The sequence below is a fragment of the Gouania willdenowi genome, chromosome 5 (genome assembly GCF_900634775.1).
Source record: "Gouania willdenowi chromosome 5, fGouWil2.1, whole genome shotgun sequence".
NCBI lineage: Eukaryota > Metazoa > Chordata > Actinopteri > Blenniiformes > Gobiesocidae > Gouania > Gouania willdenowi.
The window spans coordinates 1,892,647-1,900,659 of NC_041048.1; positions in this window are offsets into that span (position 1 = coordinate 1,892,647).

Genomic DNA, 8,013 nt, shown 5'->3' on the forward strand with positions numbered 1-8,013 from the left:
TTGAGAAATCTCTGTACATTTCTGCTAAGGCATCGTGTGTGTTCATTGTGGGTGTGTTTCTGTTTTATCTACGCCAGAGAGTGACCGGGTTACGAGGCCAGGCTGGAGATCAGGTGGAAGCAGAAATCAATGAAGCGGTGAAACCACACCCTTTTAAACGGCTCGTTACGCCACACAAACGAGCCAATCAGAAGCAGAGACTTCATGTGAGACATGGGCTGTGTTGGATATTGCTCACTAACATACTACACACTCAATGAGTATATACTGTATACTTCCAAGTTTCCCAAGATGCATTTGGAACCTACAAAGACAAAAACCTGAAGCACATTGAGGCTAAATGTCTCTGTTGATTCTCCACCTTTAATTTGAAAGTTCTGAAAATATTTGAAGTGAGAAAGTGACCAAGTAGAAAATCAACATGTGCTCATTTCATTTATAAAACTCATTTCACACTGACATTTCTGAGCTTTTCAGAGACCTTCATTCTGACTGGTTAACTTCAACACAAGAACCCTATTTACTAGTGATGCCCAAAAATTCCAGCCACCGAAAATGGCCCAAAAATGCACTTTCAGTTTTTGACCGAAACACTTTTCGCACCGAAAAAAGTCGACGGAAACAGGATCTTGTGATGACGCAAACAAACTCTGCGGCTTGTCTGGAAACGGGCCAACTTCTCCTTGGACTCAAAGAGCGTCTGTAATTCAAAAAATCTGAGCACTAAAGCATTTTCTGAGAAGAGATGACGGAGCATTAAGTGTGATTTATGTTTCTGTGTCACGTCGACACTGTAGTTACATCTAGTCCTCCGTCAACATAGACCACACGGCTGTCTGAAGTTAAATCTAGAGCTAATCAGTTTGATGCTGATAACAACAGTCTGATGTTAAATCTAAATATAAAATGCTAAATCTAAATGGTGAATTTTCATATTAGCTAAATACTTAGTTTCACCTGAAACAGTTAGATTTAACATTTAGATTTAACATTTAAAATGTAGATTTAACATTTAGATTTAACATTTAAAATGTAGATTTAACATTTAGATTTATAATTCACATTTAAAATTTACATTTATAATTCACATTTAAAATTTACATTTAAATTTAACATTTAAAATTTACATTTAAATTTAACATTTAAAATTTACATTTAAATTTAACATTTAAAATTTACATTTAAATTTACATTTAAATTTAACATTTAAGATTTACATTTAACATTCAGATTTAACATTTAGATTTAGATTTAATATTTAACATTTAGATTTAATATTTAGATTTAACATTTAGATTTAACATTTAGATTTAACATTTAAAATGTAGATTTAACATTTAAAATGTAGATTTAACATTTAAAATGTAGATTTAACATTTAGATTTACATTTAACATTTAGATTTATAATTCACATTGAAAATTTACATTTAAATTTAACATTTAAGATTTACATTTAACATTCAGATTCAACATTTAGATTTAGACTTAAATTTAACATTTAAGATTTACATTTAAAATTTAACATTTAAGATTTACATTTAAAATTTAGATTTGACATTTAGATTTAGATTTAATATTTAACATTTAGATTTAGATTCAACATTTAGATTTAGACTTCATATTTAATATTTGACATTTAGATTTAGGTTTATATTTAGATTTAGACTTAATTTTTTAACATTTAACATGTAGATTTAGATCTGATATTTAACAATTAGATTTGTATTTAACATTAACATATTTTTTATGAGAAAAAAATCACAAATTTGTCAAATATTGCTGTAAATCTGCTCAAAAGTAAGTAGTTTTTTAAACGTGGTTTGTTGCTCCACATATAGATTTATAGTGTTTGATTGATCAGGTCAACGTGGATCAACTTAAACTAATCTGCTGACTTTACCTGATCAACAGGAATAAACAATGAGGCGTTGAACTGAAACATCTCCTTTCCTCTGAGCAAGCATTGCGATGTGTACACACACACACACACACACACACACACACACACACACACACACACACACACACACACACACACACACACACACACACACACACACACACACACACACACACACACACACACACACAGTGAGGTAATGTCTGACTGGCTCTGACTGTGCAACACTCTGTAAGAATGGCAAATCCACTTCATCCTTTTTCTATCTCATTTTCTCACCCTCTCTCTCTCTCCCTCTCTCTCTCTCTGTCTGCTCATGTTTGTTCCATGCTCACTCGACCCTTTTCCTCCAGCTGCTGTTTTGAGGCGAGACGCAGCTGACTATTAAAATTGTCCTCTGACAAGACGACACAGTGTCATAAACAAAGAGAGGAAGGAAACAGGCGAGAGGTAGCGAGAAATCACATGGAACCATAGAAACAGAACAAAGTCGAAGCAACAAAAAGAAAGAAAGAAAGAAAGAAAGAAAGAAAGAAAGAAAGAAAGAAAGCTGGTGTTGGAAAGAAGTGAACTGATCTAAATTAATAAACTCTGTTACATTAATCCTCCTATTATCCTCAAATATTAGTCACATATTTTATCCATGGGGTCAATTTGACCCCATGGATATTTGCCTCCAGTGTCAGACACTTTGTTTATTTGTTGAATCCATAAATAATCACTTGATAATGAAACCTTGACCTGTTCTCTACAAACTTTTAAATTAGAATTATTTTTATCTTGAAGAGTTTTCATCCAAATCTTCACAAATTTACTAACAACACTGAAGCTGATATCTAGAGTTTCTGAGAAACATCTCCATGTCCCGCCCTCAACAGCTCCACTTCCTCCCCCTGCCTCTGCAATCTACCAGAAGCCACGCCTCTACTTTTCTGCATGTGCATCACGGAACATAACAAGGTCACATCGGGTCACATTGATATATATCTATGGATCAGGTCAGAGCCAAAATCATATAGACCTGTTTGCTGTTGTGACGCGAAGCCTTGTTTCTGTGCATAGTTCCACATTCACTTTGATTGACAGTCTCAAAAACAGGAAGTCGAAGCCTATTGGCTGTGCGCACTCGGCAATCGTTTCCATTTGTAGCGGGGTCTATAGGACAAAGGAGGGACTTATATACATTAATGTATAGGAATGATCACAGGCAGTAGACCACAGTAAAAGACTAGTTAGGTATTTTTTCACATTTCAAAAGAATCATACATAAACATAGATTTCTCAGAAACTCCAGATATCAGCTTTAATGAGCAATAGAGTATGAACCCTATTGGTTGTGGTGATGAGATGACCTTTGACCTTTCCTGCAGCACCACCATCAGGTCAAACTTGCAGTGCAGATTTATGATTCTCACAGAATGAACCATATTGATTGATGTTGGGAACCCCCCGCTTTCCACTCATAAAAATATTTATTTACTTATTTTTATCTCCTTTTTGTAAAATATTTGAGGTTATTCACTATAAAGTCCTGTGTCACTTTCACTGTGAAAGAGCTGTTCCAAAATGAGGATATTCTTTGTGCTCTGGAGTGGCCAATCGCAGTAATTGAAATTTAGTTTATTAATTAATTAATCTTCTCAACCTTCTTTACCACGCACAACTTTGCTCTCTGAGTTCCTGTGCCTGTCAGAATAAAATGAAAACCAGAACTAATTAGATGATTGAGTTATGAGTAGACAAAGTAAGAGAAAACACAAACTTTTATTTTATTTATTTGTCTGTTCGCAGAATTACATCAACAGTACTTCTTCCAGTAATCTTGACCTACGCTTTTTGGGGAGGATTTGGACCAATTTTGATAAATTTGGGCAAATGAAGAGTAAAGTTGAAAGAGAAGATTAAAGTTTACATTTTGAAAATAAGCTACTATTGCGTCTGGATTCTGACTCAGACTCTGAACTAGACGTGATCTCTCCTGAGGCTGATATACAGTTGTTCACAGTAAAAAGAAGGGAGGGTGGTGTGTATCAGTCTGGTTCCAGTGAACAGTGACCATAAAAAGCTGTAAATGGACAGATATGCAGACATGGAGCAGTGAGGAGGAGACTTCCTGTGGTAATGGAAACTTATCAGTTGAAAATCAGAATCAAAATTACAAAAGTTTTATTTGCCAAGTACAGTTTAAAAACAGTACAAGGAATTTAAGTTGGTGGTTGATGCGAAGAAAAACTCATCAGAATACACAGAAATTTCCGTTAAACTGAATGGCAGTATAGCAGCCCGCCTACCTGCCTGTTCTGATTGGCTGAGTCTTTTGAAGGACAACCTCATCAGCCAATAGGGTGCAGCCTATGTGATGGAGAGGCTTTTACAGGGATTTCTCTTGTAAAATTGTAAATTTATTGGAATGCAGACAATACAGGGGTGCGTTCAATAACCCGGAAAATACGGCACTATCAATATTCCATGTATGTGTATAACCATCAGCCGTAAGCTAACCATCACATATGATATGATAAGTCAGCTTCAAACGGGCCAGTTGGATATTTCTCACATTGTGATGTCACATTATGGAAACTCCTCCTCCTGACAATCCTGGCTCCTCCTACCCTATAAGAATGTGAGCTCCTCCCTCTCAAACTAGCTCACAGCTAAAACAAACACTGTGGGTTAATATAGAATATACATTATACTTTATTGTCATAAATGTAAAGCTACAAACACAAAATGTGTTCTCTTTATTAAACCAGCTGCAGTGGGCAGCAACGGTGTAGCATCCAGGGAGCAGTTACAATCAGTTCCATTTTTCGTAGCCGTTATATCGCCTCGTATCGTCTTTGAGATGATCTGACGTGTTTGTGACACAATGCGACGCAGCAGTTGGACAAAACAATAGACTGTGGTCTAGAATGGACTATTCCTGTAATCAGTAGTGGTGAGGAGGAGAAGAAAGTGACGTAGCAGCTCCAATGAGTGTTTGAAACAACTGAAACAGCTGATTGACTCCGCTGCTGCTGCTGCTGCTGCTGCTGTGATAAACACACGCTGAGGCAGTGCTGAGACGGACTCACAATCACAATAGCAGCTTAAATATCCATGTTTACATGTAATGTACAGTTTTAGGTTGAAAACAATAACAGTGTGTGAATAATAATGGTAATAAAGCTATGGTGTGAAGTCAGCGTCTACAGACACGCCCACTCATGCATATGCATGAAGGCCCAAAAACAGCCTGTTTTTAGAAGCGTCATTAAAGTCACTTTTCAGTGGATAAAACTCTGGAAAACAGGCGAGTTTGGGAAAATAAACCTGAAATATTGTGTTTTTGAGATTATTAGAACAAATAGAGATGAATGAAAAATAGCAAAATACTGGACCTTTAATAAGACTTTAGTGTTACTGTTGTGTTACTGTTATGCTACTGTTGTGTTCATGTTGTGTTACTATTGTGTTACTGTTGTGTTACTGTTGTGTTACTGTTGTGTTACTATTGTGTTACTACTGTGTCCATGTTGTGTTACTATTGTGTTACCGTTGTGTTCATGTTGTGTTACTGTTGTGTTCATGTTGTGTTACTATTGTGTTACTGTTGTGTTACTGTTGTGTTACTATTGTGTTACTACTGTGTCCATGTTGTGTTACTGTTGTGTTACTGTTGTGTTACCGTTGTGTTCATGTTGTGTTACTACTGTGTCTATGTTGTGTTACTATTGTGTTACTGTTGTGTTACTGTTGTGTTACTATTGTGTTACTACTGTGTCCATGTTGTGTTACTGTTGTGTCCATGTTGTGTTACCGTTGTGTTCATGTTGTGTTACTATTGTGTACATGTTGTGTTGCTGTTGTGTTCATGTTGTGTTACTATTGTGTTACTATTGTGTTACTGTTGTTACTATTGTGTTACTGTTGTGTTACTATTGTGTTACTGTTGTGTTACTATTGTGTTACTGTAGTCAGTATAATAGATCCCTTCATCCTAACAGCAGAGGAAGAAAAAAACCAATTTAAAGACTGAAAAAAATGGAAACTGCAGCAGCAGATAATCTCATAACACACACACACACACACACACACACACACACACACACACACACACACACACACACACACACACACACACACACACACACACACACACACACACGGCGTGTGTCCATTCTTCTCTTTCTTTCTTTCTTTCTTTCTTTCTTTCTTTCTTTCTTTCTTTCTTTCTTTCTTTCTTTCTTTCTTTCTTTCTTTCTTTCTTTCTTTCTTTCATCTAAAACCCATTTTTATTTTTGGAATCACAATCTGAAAATTTAGGAAAGTGCTTCATGAATAATATTATACTTCCTCTCTTTCTTCCCTCCCTTCCTTCCTGTCCTCCTTCACTGCTGCTCCATCACTTTTTCCTCCCTCCTCTTCCTGTCTGACATTACATTTGCACCCATTTCTACTGCTGTCCCTCCCCCTCTGTCTCATTATTCTCTATAATCGGTTGTCTAGACAGTGACTCCCACCACAGATCACACCTCAGCGAGCCAGAGACAAAAAAAATAAAATGAGATGATAGACTGGAGAAGAAGATAAAAAAAAAAGGTGATAAGATGATGCACCTAAAAAAATTCTCAAGTGTTGAAATAAAAAAGCTGAGACTAGATGAAAAAAGGGAAAAGTTCTTAAATCTAAATTCTTATTTTTTATGACTATAAAATGCCAGACATCTACAGTTTAAACATCATGTTTCAGTTATAAAGTCTATATTTTATATAGGAGTAGCATGTGGTTGATACATTTGAAACAAACCCTAACATTTGTCCTTTAAATCACTGCATAGCCAGTGTTCTGCTGCACCACTACTGGTGACGTCATGTCTGTGCCCTCCTAAAAAAAGAAAAAACAACCTCTGCAGTGCTTCAACTTTTCTCACTTCTTTTCACCCAAACACAAGTTGTTTACCACGTCTGAACTGCTGAGGGCACTATTTGATTTTGATGTTCTGAAAACTGTTTTCAGGTCATCAACTCACAGAAAAAAAATAGTGTTATGAAATCTCAAAAAATCATTTCACCACATTTCTGCACTTGAAGAGAGTCTGAAGTCCAGTTGCCAACGAGTTATTAAAGTTACTAGTTAATAGTTATTAGTTATTAGAGTTATTAGTTATTAGAGTTATTAGTTATTAGAGTTATTAGTTATTAGAGTTATTAGTTACTAGTTATTAGTTATTAGTTACATTACTGTGTTCTCTCTGCTACATTAAAGGATATTTTTTATTGCATATTTATGTATGTTTTAGGTACAAACATGAGTCACATTCCTCTAAAGATGTTATAAAGTATATCATTCGGGAAATAAAAAATACAGCATTTAACTTTTCAAATGTATTTATGATTTTAAAAGAGTGACTTATCATTTACCCTGAACTGCACAATTTGATCAAATGTGTTATTTATTTATTTATTTATCTATTTATTCATTTATATAGTTATCTTTTTATTTATTTATTTATTTATCTATTTTTTCATTTATATATTTACCTTTTTATTTATTTATCTTTTTATATATCTATTTATTTCTTTATTCATTTATATATTTACTTTTTTATATATATATTTATGTATTCATTTATCTATTTATTCACATGTATTTATCTTTTTTATATATTTATTTATTCATTTATTTATGTATTTATTTATTCATATGTCTCTTTATTTGTTCATTTATCTATTTAATTTTTTTCTATTCTAGTATTTTAAAGCTAAAAAAAAAATCATTTCTCCAGATTTCTGCACTTGATAAAAAAGCCACTAAATAACATTTTCTAACCCTGAAGTCCACGTGCCAACATGTCTACAGCAGTTACTAGTTACATTACTGTGTTTCTCTCTTAATATTTAAATGGATTTACCTTGAAATGAACAATTTGGTGTAAAAAAAAAAACCTATGTATTTATTCATTTCTTAATTTGTTTGTTCATCTATTTATTTATTCACTTGTCTGTCTGTTTATTTGTTTGTTTATCTATTAATTCATGTATTTATTTATTATCCATTTATCCTTTTTTATTAATTTATCCATGTATTAATTCATGTATCTATTTATTTATTTTTATATTTATTCATTCAT